Source organism: Ambystoma mexicanum, chromosome 1p, assembly GCF_040938575.1.
Source record: "Ambystoma mexicanum isolate Mex_15411 chromosome 1p, UKY_AmexF1_1, whole genome shotgun sequence".
NCBI lineage: Eukaryota > Metazoa > Chordata > Amphibia > Caudata > Ambystomatidae > Ambystoma > Ambystoma mexicanum.
Window position 1 is genome coordinate 1,028,090,015 of NC_090921.1, and position 13,200 is coordinate 1,028,103,214.

At 41.5% G+C, this 13,200-nt stretch overlaps 4 non-coding genes across 4 annotated transcripts; all 4 read right to left on the minus strand.

Annotated features, from left to right (window-relative positions):
- Positions 1–1,245: 1,245 nt before the first annotated feature.
- Positions 1,246–1,331, minus strand: TRNAY-GUA (transfer RNA tyrosine (anticodon GUA)). Its single transcript is given in 2 exon segments — positions 1,246–1,281; positions 1,295–1,331. It is a non-coding gene; the product is annotated as a tRNA-Tyr (tRNA).
- Positions 1,332–3,182: 1,851 nt separating this feature from the next.
- On the minus strand, positions 3,183–3,268 carry TRNAY-GUA (transfer RNA tyrosine (anticodon GUA)). Its single transcript is given in 2 exon segments — positions 3,183–3,218; positions 3,232–3,268. It is a non-coding gene; the product is annotated as a tRNA-Tyr (tRNA).
- Positions 3,269–10,866: 7,598 nt separating this feature from the next.
- Positions 10,867–10,952, minus strand: TRNAY-GUA (transfer RNA tyrosine (anticodon GUA)). The gene is given in 2 exon segments: positions 10,867–10,902; positions 10,916–10,952. It is a non-coding gene; the product is annotated as a tRNA-Tyr (tRNA).
- Positions 10,953–12,089: 1,137 nt separating this feature from the next.
- Positions 12,090–12,175, minus strand: TRNAY-GUA (transfer RNA tyrosine (anticodon GUA)). The gene is given in 2 exon segments: positions 12,090–12,125; positions 12,139–12,175. It is a non-coding gene; the product is annotated as a tRNA-Tyr (tRNA).
- Between the last annotated feature and the right edge of the window lie 1,025 nt (positions 12,176–13,200).

The window sequence follows — 13,200 nt, forward strand, 5'->3', positions numbered from 1 at the left end:
ACCACTACAGTCCTCCGCTCTACCAACTGAGCTATCGAAGGCTTGGCAAATCAACTCTAGCAAACTCAATACGAGCTTCCACTTCAACCGTCGACTTGTAAACATCTCTTGCAATTCGTGCAAAATACTACAAATTTGGCTTGTGAGGTTCCCAAATTGAGTAAAAGCACATCAGTTCCCAATTAAAAAAATGACCCCCTCCGCAGTCTCCCGCATGTTACTGACCACCATACTAAGGGGGAAAAGTTGAAAGGCGGCACCTCACAGGCCATCTCCTCAGAGTATTCAGCCGCGTTGGGCCTTGACAATATTTTAATATCTTGGATGGTGTATAGTGTTCTCTCATTTCCCTTGAGAAATCAAGATTGTCAAGGTGATTCTGCTGTTTTGCCAGTTCATAGCAAGAGATGGGGATCCAAAACACCTCACAGGAAACCAATGAAGATTCGTGTTGGACAGAAAAATAACGTGGTCACAGCCTCAAAGCAAAAGGCATCTATTTTCAGTGATGAAATATAATATAATTATAAATTATCTGTTATTTTACTTTCCAAGTATTTTACTTTCCAAGTATTCAATAAAATGTGCATTTGGCAAAAGTCCTTCGAGCCGGATTTGAACCAGTGACCTAGGGATGCCTGTTTTACCACTACAGTCCTCTGCTCTACCAACTGAGCTATCGAAGGCTTGGCAAACCAGTCTCTAGCAAGCTCAATACGAGCTTCCACTTCAACCGTCGACATTCAAACATCTGTTGCAATTCGTGCAAAATACTACAAATTTGGCTTGTGAGGTTCCCGAATTGAGTAAAAGCACATCAGTTCACAATTAAAAAAATGACCCCCTCCGCAGTCTCCCGCATGTTACTGACCACCATACAAAGGAGGAAAAGTTGAAAGGCGGCGCCTCACAGGCCATCTCCTCAGAGTATTCATCAGTGTTCGGCCTTGACAATATTTAATATCTTGGATGGTGTATAGTGTTCTCCCATTTCCCTTGAGAAATCAAGATTGTCAAGGGGATTCTGCTGTTTTGTCAGTTCATAGCAAGAGATGGGGATCCAAAATACCTCACAGGAAACCAACGAAGATTGGTGTCGGACAGAAAAATAACGTGGCCACAGCCTCAAAGCAAAAGGCATCTATTTTCAGTGATGAAATATAATATAATTATAAATTGTCTGTTATTTTACTTTCCAAGTATTTTACTTTCCAAGTATTCAATAAAATGTGCATTTGGCAAAAGTCCTTCGAGCCGGATTTGAACCAGCGACCTAAGGATGCCTGTTTTACCACTACAGTCCTCCGCTCTACCAACTGAGCTATCGAAGGCTTGGCAAATTGTTCTCTAGCAAACTCAATACGAGCTTCCACTTCAACCGTCGACTTGTAAACATCTCTTGCAATTCGTGCAAAATACTACAAATTTGGCTTGTGAGGTTCCCGAATTGAGTAAAAGCACATCCGTTCCCAATTTAAAAAATGACCCCCTCCGCAGTCTCCCGCATGTTACTGACCACCATACTAAGGGGGAAAAGTTGAAAGGCGGCGCCTCACAGGCCATCTCCTCAGAGTATTCAGCCGTGTTGGGCCTTGACAATATTTTAATATCTTGGATGGTGTATAGTGTTCTCTCATTTCCCTTGAGAAATCAAGATTGTCAAGGGGATTCTGCTGTTTTGCCAGTTCATAGCAAGAGATGGGGAACCATAACACCTCACAGGAAACCAATGAAGATTGGTGTTGAACAGAAATATAACGTGGCCACAGCCTCAAAGCAAAAGGCATCTATTTTCAGTGATGAAATATAATATAATTATAAATTGTCTGTTATTTTATTTTCCAAGTATTTTACTTTCCAAGTATTAAATAAAATTTGCATTTGGCAGAAGTCCTTCAATCCGGATTTCAACCAGCGACCTAAGGATGCCTGTTTTACCACTACAGTCCTCAGCTCTACCAACTGAGCTATCGAAGGCTTGGCAAATCAGTCTCTAGCAAGCTCAATATGAGCTTCCACTTCAACCGTCGACTTGTAAACATCTCTTGCAATTCGTGCAAAATACTTCAAATTTGGCTTGTGACGTTCCCGAATTGAGTAAAAGCACATCGTTCCCAATTAAAAAATGACCCCCTCCGCAGTCTCCCGCATGTTACTGACCACCATACTAAGGGGGAAAAGTTGAAAGGCGGCGCCTCACAGGCCATCTCCTCAGAGTATTCAGCCGTGTTGGGCCTTGACAATATTTTAATATCTTGGATGGTGTATACTGTTCTCTCATTTCCCTTGAGAAATCAAGATTGTCAAGGGGATTCTGCTGTTTTGCCAGTTCATAGCAAGAGATGGGGATCCAAAACACCTCACAGGAAACCAATGAAGATTGGTGTTGAACAGAAATATAACGTGGCCACAGCCTCAAAGCAAAAGGCATCTATTTTCAGTGATGAAATATAATATAATTATAAATTGTCTGTTATTTTATTTTCCAAGTATTTTACTTTCCAAGTATTCAATAAAATTTGCATTTGGCAAAAGTCCTTCAATCCGGATTTCAACCAGCGACCTAAGGATGCCTGTTTTACCACTACAGTCCTCCGCTCTACCAACTGAGCTATCGAAGGCTTGGCAAATCAGTCTCTAGCAAGCTCAATACGAGCTTCCACTTCAACCGTCGACATGCAAACATCTATTTCAATTCGTGCAAAATACTACAAATTTGGCTTGTTAGGTTCCCGAATTGAGTAAAAGCACATCATTTCCCAATTAAAAAAAATGACCCCCTCCGCAGTCTCCCGCATGTTACTGACCACCATACTAAGGAGGAAAAGTTGAAAGGCGGCGCCTCACAGGCCATCTCCTCAGAGTATTCATCAGTGTTCGGCCTTGACAATATTTTAATATCTTGGATGGTGTATAGTGTTCTCCCATTTCCCTTGAGAAATCAAGATTGTCAAGGGGATTCTGCTGTTTTGCCAGTTCATAGCAAGAGATGGGGATCCAAAACACCTCACAGGAAAACAATGAAGATTGGTGTTGGACAGAAACATAACGTGGCGACAGCCTCAAAGCAAAAGGCATCTATTTTCAGTGATGAAATATAATATAATTATAAATTGTCTGTTATTTTATTTTCCAAGCATTTTACTTTCCAAGTATTCAATAAAATGTGCATTTGGCAAAAGTCCTTCGAGCTGGATTTGAACCAGCGACCTAAGGATGCCTGTTTTACCACTACAGTCCTCCGCTCTACCAACTGAGCTATCAAAGGCTTGGCAAATCGTTCTCTAGCAAACTCAATACGAGCTTCCACTTCAACCGTCGACTTGTAAACATCTCTTGCAATTCGTGCAAAATACTACAAATTTGGCTTGTGACATTCCCGAATTGAGTAAAAGCACATCAGTTCCCAATTAAAAAAATGACCCCCTCCGCAGTCTCCCGCATGTTACTGACCACCATACTAAGGGGGAAAAGTTGAAAGGCGGCGCCTCACAGGCCATCTCCTCAGAGTATTCAGCCGTGTTGGGCCTTGACAATATTTTAATATCTTGGATGGTGTATACTGTTCTCTCATTTCCCTTGAGAAATCAAGATTGTCAAGGGGATTCTGCTGTTTTGCCAGTTCATAGCAAGAGATGGGGATCCGAATCACCTCACAGGAAACCAATGAAGATTGGTGTTGGACAGAAACATAACGTGGCCACAGCCTCAAAGCAAAAGGCATCTATTTTCAGTGATGAAATATAATATAATTATAAATTGTCTGTTATTTTATTTTCCAAGTATTTTACTTTCCAAGTATTCAATAAAATTTGCATTTGGCAAAAGGCCTTCGAGCCGGATTTGAACCAGCGACCTAAGGATGCTTGTTGTACCACTACAGTCCTCCGCTCTACCAACTGAGCTATCAAAGGCTTGCCAAATCATTCTCTAGCAAACTCAATACGAGCTTCTACTTCAACCGCCGACTTGTAAACATCTCTTGCAATTCGTGCAAAATACTACAAATTTGGCTTGTGAGGTTCCCGAATTGAGTAAAAGCACATCAGATCCCAATTAAAAAAATGACCCCCTCCGCAGTCTCCCGCATGTTACTGACCACCATACTAAGGGGGAAAAGTTGAAAGGCGGCACCTCACAGGCCATCTCCTCAGAGTACTCAGCCGCGTTGGGCCTTGACAATATTTTGATATCTTGGATGGTGTATAGTGTTCTCTCATTTTCCTTGAGAAATCAAGATTGTCAAGGGGATTATGCTGTTTTGCCAGTTCATAGCAAGAGATGGGGATCAAAAAAACACCTCACAGGAAACCAAAGAAGATTGGTGTTGGACAGAAAAATAATGTGGCCACAGCCTCAAAGCAAAAGGCATCTATTTTCAGTGATGAAATATAATATAATTATAAATTGTCTGTTATGTTATTTTCCAAGTATTTTACTTTCCAAGTATTCAATAAAATGTGCATTTGGCAAAAGTCCTTCGAGCCGGATTTGAACCAGCGACCTAAGGATGCCTGTTTTACCACTACTGTCCTCCCCTCTACCAACTGAGCTATCGAAGGCTTGGCAAACCGTTCTCCAGCAAGCTCAATTCGAGCTTCCACTTCAACCGTCGACATGCAAACATCTCTTGCAATTCGTACAAAATACTACAAATTTGGCTTGTGAGGTTCCCGAATTGAGAAAAGCACATCAGTTCCCAATTAAAAAAATGACCCCCTCCGCAGTCTCCCGCATGTTACTGACCACCATAATAAGGGGGAAAAGTTGAAAGGCGGCGCCTCACAGGCCATCTCCTCAGAGTATTCAGCCGTGTTGGGCCTTGACAATATTTTAATATCTTGGATGGTGTATAGTGTTCTCTCATTTCCCTTGAGAAATCAAGATTGTCAAGGGGAATCTGCTGTTTTGCCAGTTCATAGCAAGAGATGGGGATCCAAAACACCTCACATGAAACCAATGAAGATTCGTGTTGGACAGAAACATAACGTGGCCACAGCCTCAAAGCAAAAGGCATCTATTTTCAGTGATGAAATATAATATAATTATAAATTGTCTGTTATTTTACTTTCCAAGTATTTTACTTTCCAAGTATTCAATAAAATTTGCATTTGGCAAAAGGCCTTCAAGACGGATTTGAACCAGCGACCTAAGGATGCCTGTTGTACCACTACAGTCCTCCGCTCTACCAACTGAGCTATCAAAGGATTGCCAAATCATTCTCTAGCAAACTCAATACGAGCTTCTACTTCAACCGTCGACTTGTAAACATCTCTTGCAATTCGTGCAAAATACTACAAATTTGGCTTGTGAGGTTCCCGAATTGAGTAAAAGCACATCAGATCCCAATTAAAAAAATGACCCCCTCCGCAGTCTCCCGCATGTTACTGACCACCATACTAAGGGGGAAAAGTTGAAAGGCGGCACCTCACAGGCCATCTCCTCAGAGTACTCAGCCGCGTTGGGCCTTGACAATATTTTGATATCTTGGATGGTGTATAGTGTTCTCTCATTTTCCTTGAGAAATCAAGATTGTCAAGGGGATTATGCTGTTTTGCCAGTTCATAGCAAGAGATGGGGATCAAAAAAACACCTCACAGGAAACCAAAGAAGATTGGTGTTGGACAGAAAAATAATGTGGCCACAGCCTCAAAGCAAAAGGCATCTATTTTCAGTGATGAAATATAATATAATTATAAATTGTCTGTTATGTTATTTTCCAAGTATTTTACTTTCCAAGTATTCAATAAAATTTGCATTTGGCAAAAGTCCTTCGAGCCGGATTTGAACCAGCGACCTAAGGATGCCTGTTTTACCACTACTGTCCTCCCCTCTACCAACTGAGCTATCGAAGGCTTGGCAAACCGTTCTCCAGCAAGCTCAATTCGAGCTTCCACTTCAACCGTCGACATGCAAACATCTCTTGCAATTCGTACAAAATACTACAAATTTGGCTTGTGAGGTTCCCGAATTGAGAAAAGCACATCAGTTCCCAATTAAAAAAATGACCGCCTCCGCAGTCTCCCGCATGTTACTGACCACCTTACTAAGGAGGAAAAGTTGAAAGGCGGCGCCTCACAGGCCATCTCCTCAGAGTATTCATCAGTGTTCGGCCTTGACAATATTTTAATATCTTGGATGGTGTATGGTGTTCTCCCATTTCCCTTGAGAAATCAAGATTGTCAAGGGGATTCTGCTGTTTTGTCAGTTCATAGCAAGAGATGGGGATCCAAAACACCTCACAGGAAACCAACGAAGATTGGTGTCGGACAGAAAAATAACGTGGCCACAGCCTCAAAGCAAAAGGCATCTATTTTCAGTGATGAAATATAATATAAATATAAATTGTCTGTTATTTTACTTTCCAAGTATTTTACTTTCCAAGTATTCAATAAAATGTGCATTTGGCAAAAGTCCTTTGAGCCGGATTTGAACCAGCGACCTAAGGATGCCTGTTTTACCACTACAGTCCTCCGCTCTACCAACTGAGCTATCGAAGGCTTGGCAAATCAACTCTAGCAAACTCAATACGAGCTTCCACTTCAACCGTCGACTTGTAAACATCTCTTGCAATTCGTGCAAAATACTACAAATTTGGCTTGTGAGGTTCCCAAATTGAGTAAAAGCACATCAGTTCCCAATTAAAAAAATGACCCCCTCCGCAGTCTCCCGCATGTTACTGACCACCATACTAAGGGGGAAAAGTTGAAAGGCGGCACCTCACAGGCCATCTCCTCAGAGTATTCAGCCGCGTTGGGCCTTGACAATATTTTAATATCTTGGATGGTGTATAGTGTTCTCTCATTTCCCTTGAGAAATCAAGATTGTCAAGGTGATTCTGCTGTTTTGCCAGTTCATAGCAAGAGATGGGGATCCAAAACACCTCACAGGAAACCAATGAAGATTCGTGTTGGACAGAAAAATAACGTGGTCACAGCCTCAAAGCAAAAGGCATCTATTTTCAGTGATGAAATATAATATAATTATAAATTATCTGTTATTTTACTTTCCAAGTATTTTACTTTCCAAGTATTCAATAAAATGTGCATTTGGCAAAAGTCCTTCCAGCCGGATTTGAACCAGTGACCTAGGGATGCCTGTTTTACCACTACAGTCCTCTGCTCTACCAACTGAGCTATCGAAGGCTTGGCAAACCAGTCTCTAGCAAGCTCAATACGAGCTTCCACTTCAACAGTCGACATTCAAACATCTGTTGCAATTCGTGCAAAATACTACAAATTTGGCTTGTGAGGTTCCCGAATTGAGTAAAAGCACATCAGTTCACAATTAAAAAAATGACCCCCTCCGCAGTCTCCCGCATGTTACTGACCACCATACAAAGGAGGAAAAGTTGAAAGGCGGCGCCTCACAGGCCATCTCCTCAGAGTATTCATCAGTGTTCGGCCTTGACAATATTTTAATATCTTGGATGGTGTATAGTGTTCTCCCATTTCCCTTGAGAAATCAAGATTGTCAAGGGGATTCTGCTGTTTTGTCAGTTCATAGCAAGAGATGGGGATCCAAAATACCTCACAGGAAACCAACGAAGATTGGTGTCGGACAGAAAAATAACGTGGCCACAGCCTCAAAGCAAAAGGCATCTATTTTCAGTGATGAAATATAATATAATTATAAATTGTCTGTTATTTTACTTTCCAAGTATTTTACTTTCCAAGTATTCAATAAAATGTGCATTTGGCAAAAGTCCTTCGAGCCGGATTTGAAACAGCGACCTAAGGATGCCTGTTTTACTACTACAGTCCTCCGCTCTACCAACTGAGCTATCGAAGGCTTGGCAAATCGTTCTCTAGCAAACTCAATACGAGCTTCCACTTCAACCGTCGACTTGTAAACATCTCTTGCAATTCGTGCAAAATACTACAAATTTGGCTTGTGAGGTTCCCGAATTGAGTAAAAGCACATCAGTTCCCAATTTAAAAAATGACCCCCTCCGCAGTCTCCCGCATGTTACTGACCACCATACTAAGGGGGAAAAGTTGAAAGGCGGCGCCTCACAGGCCATCTCCTCAGAGTATTCAGCCGTGTTGGGCCTTGACAATATTTTAATATCTTGGATGGTGTATAGTGTTCCCTCATTTCCCTTGAGAAATCAAGATTGTCAAGGGGATTCTGCTGTTTTGCCAGTTCATAGCAAGAGATGGGGATCCATAACACCTCACAGGAAACCAATGAAGATTGGTGTTGAACAGAAATATAACGTGGCCACAGCCTCAAAGCAAAAGGCATCTATTTTCAGTGATGAAATATAATATAATTATAAATTGTCTGTTATTTTATTTTCCAAGTATTTTACTTTCCAAGTATTCAATAAAATTTGCATTTGGCAAAAGTCCTTCAATCCGGATTTCAACCAGCGACCTAAGGATGCCTGTTTTACCATTACAGTCCTCAGCTCTACCAACTGAGCTATCGAAGGCTTGGCAAATCAGTCTCTAGCAAGCTCAATATGAGCTTCCACTTCAACCGTCGACTTGTAAACATCTCTTGCAATTCGTGCAAAATACTTCAAATTTGGCTTGTGACGTTCCCGAATTGAGTAAAAGCACATCAGTTCCCAATTAAAAAATGACCCGCTCCGCAGTCTCCCGCATGTTACTGACCACCATACTAAGGGGGAAAAGTTGAAAGGCGGCGCCTCACAGGCCATCTCCTCAGAGTATTCAGCCGTGTTGGGCCTTGACAATATTTTAATATCTTGGATGGTGTATACTGTTCTCTCATTTCCCTTGAGAAATCAAGATTGTCAAGGGGATTCTGCTGTTTTGCCAGTTCATAGCAAGAGATGGGGATCCAAAACACCTCACAGGAAACCAATGAAGATTGGTGTTGAACAGAAATATAACGTGGCCACAGCCTCAAAGCAAAAGGCATCTATTTTCAGTGATGAAATATAATATAATTATAAATTGTCTGTTATTTTATTTTCCAAGTATTTTACTTTCCAAGTATTCAATAAAATTTGCATTTGGCAAAAGTCCTTCAATCCGGATTTCAACCAGCGACCTAAGGATGCCTGTTTTACCACTACAGTCCTCCGCTCTACCAACTGAGCTATCGAAGGCTTGGCAAATCAGTCTCTAGCAAGCTCAATACGAGCTTCCACTTCAACCGTCGACATGCAAACATCTATTGCAATTCGTGCAAAATACTACAAATTTGGCTTGTTAGGTTCCCGAATTGAGTAAAAGCACATCAGTTCCCAATTAAAAAAAATGACCCCCTCCGCAGTCTCCCGCATGTTACTGACCACCATACTAAGGAGGAAAAGTTGAAAGGCGGCGCCTCACAGGCCATCTCCTCAGAGTATTCATCAGTGTTCGGCCTTGACAATATTTTATTTTCTTGGATGGTGTATAGTGTTCTCCCATTTCCCTTGAGAAATCAAGATTGTCAAGGGGATTCTGCTGTTTTGCCAGTTCATAGCAAGAGATGGGGATCCAAAACACCTCACAGGAAAACAATGAAGATTGGTGTTGGACAGAAACATAACGTGGCCACAGCCTCAAAGCAAAAGGCATCTATTTTCAGTGATGAAATATAATATAATTATAAATTGTCTGTTATTTTATTTTCCAAGTATTTTACTTTCCAAGTATTCAATAAAATTTGCATTTGGCAAAAGTCCTTCGAGCCGGATTTGAACCAGCAACCTAAGGATGCCTGTTTTACCACTACAGTCCTCCGCTCTACCAACTGAGCTATCAAAGGCTTGGCAAATCATTCTCTAGCAAACTCAATACGAGCTTCCACTTAAACCGTCGACTTGTAAACATCTCTTGCAATTCGTGCAAAATACTACAAATTTGGCTTGTGAGGTTCCCGAATTGAGTAAAAGCACATCAGTTCCCAATTAAAAAAATGACCCCCTCCGCAGTCTCCCGCATGTTACTGACCACCATACTAAGGGGGAAAAGTTGAAAGGCGGCGCCTCACAGGCCATCTCCTCAGAGTATTCAGCCGTGTTGGGCCTTGACAATATTTTAATATCTTGGATGATGTATAGTGTTCTCCCATTTCCCTTGAGAAATCAAGATTGTCAAGGGGATTCTGCTGTTTTGTCAGTTCATAGCAAGAGATGGGGATCCAAAACACCTCACAGGAAACCAACGAAGATTGGTGTCGGACAGAAAAATAACGTGGCCACAGCCTCAAATCAAAAGGCATCTATTTTCAGTGATGAAATATAATATAATTATAAATTGTCTGTTATTTTACTTTCCAAGTATTTTACTTTCCAAGTATTCAATAAAATGTGCACTTGGCAAAAGTCCTTCGAGCCGGATTTGAACCAGCGACCTAAAGATGCCTGTTTTACCACTACAGTCCTCCGCTCTACCAACTGAGCTATCGAAGGCTTGGCAAATCATTCTCTAGCAAACTTGGCTTGTGAGGTTCCCAAATTGAGTAAAAGCACATCAGTTCCCAATTAAAAAAATGACCCCCTCCGCAGTCTCCCGCATGTTACTGACCACCATGCTAAGGGGGAAAAGTTGAAAGGCGACACCTCACAGGCCATCTCCTCAGAGTATTCAGCCGTGTTGGGCCTTGACAATATTTTAATATCTTGGATGGTGTATAGTGTTCTCTCATTTCCCTTGAGAAATCAAGATTGTCAAGGGGATTCTGCTGTTTTGCCAGTTCATAGCAAGAGATGGGGATCCAAAACACCTCACAGGAAACCAATGAAGATTCGTGTTGGACAGAAAAATAACGTGGCCACAGCCTCAAAGCAAAAGGCATCTATTTTCAGTGATGAAATATAATATAATTATAAATTGTCTGTTATTTTACTTTCCAAGTATTTTACTTTCCAAGTATTCAATAAAATGTGCATTTGGCAAAAATTCCTTCGAGCCGGATTTGAACCAGCGACCTAAGGATGCCTGTTTTACTACTACAGTCCTCCGCTCTACCAACTGAGCTATCGAAGGCTAGGCAAACCTGTCTCTAGCAAACTCAATACGAGCTTCCACTTACACCGTCGACTTGTAAACATCTCTTGCAATTCGTGCAAAATACTACAAATTTGGCTTGTGAGGTTCCCGAATTGAGTAAAAGCACATCAGTTCCCAATTTAAAAAATGACCCCCTCCGCAGTCTCCCGCATGTTACTGACCACCATACTAAGGGGGAAAAGTTGAAAGGCGGCGCCTCACAGGCCATCTCCTCAGAGTATTCAGCCGTGTTGGGCCTTGACAATATTTTAATATCTTGGATGGTGTATAGTGTTCTCTCATTTCCCTTGAGAAATCAAGATTGTCAAGGGGATTCTGCTGTTTTGCCAGTTCATAGCAAGAGATGGGGATCCATAACACCTCACAGGAAACCAATGAAGATTGGTGTTGAACAGAAATATAACGTGGCCACAGCCTCAAAGCAAAAGGCATCTATTTTCAGTGATGAAATATAATATAATTATAAATTGTCTGTTATTTTACTTTCCAAGTATTTTACTTTCCAAGTATTCAATAAAATGTGCACTTGGCAAAAGTCCTTCGAGCCGGATTTGAACCAGCGACCTAATGACGCCTGTTTTACCACTACAGTCCTCCGCTCTACCAACTGAGCTATCGAAGGCTTGGCAAATCATTCTCTAGCAAACTTGGCTTGTGAGGTTCCCAAATTGAGTAAAAGCACATCAGTTCCCAATTAAAAAAATGACCCCCTCCGCAGTTTCCCGCATGTTACTGACCACCATACTAAGGGGGAAAAGTTGAAAGGCGACACCTCACAGGCCATCTCCTCAGAGTATTCAGCCGTGTTGGGCCTTGACAATATTTTAATATCTTGGATGGTGTATAGTGTTCTCTCATTTCCCTTGAGAAATCAAGATTGTCAAGGGGATTCTGCTGTTTTGCCAGTTCATAGCAAGAGATGGGGATCCAAAACACCTCACAGGAAACCAATGAAGATTCGTGTTGGACAGAAAAATAACGTGGCCACAGCCTCAAAGCAAAAGGCATCTATTTTCAGTGATGAAATATAATATAATTATAAATTGTCTGTTATTTTACTTTCCAAGTATTTTACTTTCCAAGTATTCAATAAAATGTGCATTTGGCAAAAATTCCTTCGAGCCGGATTTGAACCAGCGACCTAAGGATGCCTGTTTTACCACTACAGTCCTCCGCTCTACCAACTGAGCTATCGAAGGCTTGGCAAATCAACTCTAGCAAACTCAATACGAGCTTCCACTTCAACCGTCGACATTCAAACATCTCTTGCAATTCTTGCAAAATACTACAAATTTGGCTTGTGAGGTTCCCGAATTGAGTAAAAGCACATCAGTTCACAATTAAAAAAATGACCCCCTCCGCAGTCTCCCGCATGTTACTGACCACCATACTAAGGAGGAAAAGTTGAAAGGCGGCGCCTCACAGGCCATCTCCTCAGAGTATTCATCCGTGTTCGGCCATGACAATATTTTAATATCTTGGATGGTGTATAGTGTTCTCTCATTTTCCTTGAGAAATCAAGATTGTCAAGGGGATTCTGCTGTTTTGCCAGTTCATAGCAAGAAATGGGGATCCAAAACACCTCACAGGAAACCAAAGAAGATTCGTGTTGGACAGAAAAATAACGTGGCCACAGCCTCAAAGCAAAAGGCATCTATTTTCAGTGATGAAATATAATATAATTATAAATTGTCTGTTATTTTACTTTCCAAGTATTTTACTTTCCAAGTATTCAATAAAATGTGCATTTGGCAAAAGTCCTTTGAGCCGGATTTGAACCAGCGACGAGCTATCGAAGGCTTGGCAAATCATTCTCTAGCAAACTCAATACGAGCTTCCACTTCAACCGTCGACTTGTAAACATCTCTTGCAATTACTGCAAAATACTACAAATTTGGCTTGTGAGGTTCCCGAATTGAGTAAAAGCACATCAGTTCTCAATTACAAAAATGACCCCCTCCGCAGTCTCCCGCATGTTACTGACCACCATACTAAGGGGGAAAAGTTGAAAGGCGCGCCTCACAGGCCATCTCCTCAGAGTATTCAGCCGTGTTGGGCCTTGACAATATTTTAATATCTTGGATGGTGTATAGTGTTCTCCCATTTCCCTTGAGAAATCAAGATTGTCAAGGGGATTCTGCTGTTTTGTCAGTTCATCGCAAGAGATGGGGATCCAAAACACCTCACAGGAAACCAACGAAGATTGGTTTCGGACAGAAAAATA